Raw genomic sequence first — 739 nt, 5'->3', positions numbered from 1 at the left:
AGACGACGACCGTCTAGTCAAGATTTCCAACCTGTCGTCTTGATTACGGGGTTCCTCGAGGAAGGCCACACGCTGGGGACTTGTCTGGGGAATCGGAGTCGTCTTGGTCACGTTATCCCAGTGTTGGGCCTCAACCCTAGGCCCCTCAACCGCAACGGCAAGATCGGAAATCGGGCTCAGGCCGCCAGTCACCCTTACGGGCTCAGACGTCGACCGTCTAGTCAAGATCATCGACCCGTCGCCTTAGTTGGGCGATTCTCCGGGGGAGGCCCCGCTGCTGGGGCTGATCCGTTGGCTTTGGCTGTCCATTTATGCTTGGTTTTCTTGGCTTGGGGGGTTGGGGGCAAATTGAAGAATGGAAAAAATTGTGTGGAGGCGCAAAATCATCTGACAGACTTTATTCCCCCTCCAAATAGATCCAACTGTATGATTAAATAACTTTTCAAACTTGATACATAGACATGCAGCTCCGCCCTTGATACTTTATATACTCGTCAAAAGTGATATCAGGTATCGAGGGTGTCTGATTTTTTGGGACTCTCAATCGTTTGTTGAATGTAAAATGAACCCTAGAATGGGTACAAATACGCTGGATCGGGGAAAACGTAGTACTGAGACTACTATAATGGGCGCGCAGCAAAAAGGGATGTGTTGGCTCGCATAAATGCGCCCACGAGTGTGACCGTTGAAGCTGAGACAGCACAACCAAAAGAGATGGTTGTTGCGCTCTATCGTACAT

This window comes from Plasmopara halstedii, assembly GCF_900000015.1.
Source record: "Plasmopara halstedii genome assembly, contig: Scaffold_110, whole genome shotgun sequence".
NCBI lineage: Eukaryota > Oomycota > Peronosporomycetes > Peronosporales > Peronosporaceae > Plasmopara > Plasmopara halstedii.
The sequence above is the reverse complement of the archived record's forward strand: the minus strand, read 5'-3'. Positions refer to the sequence as shown.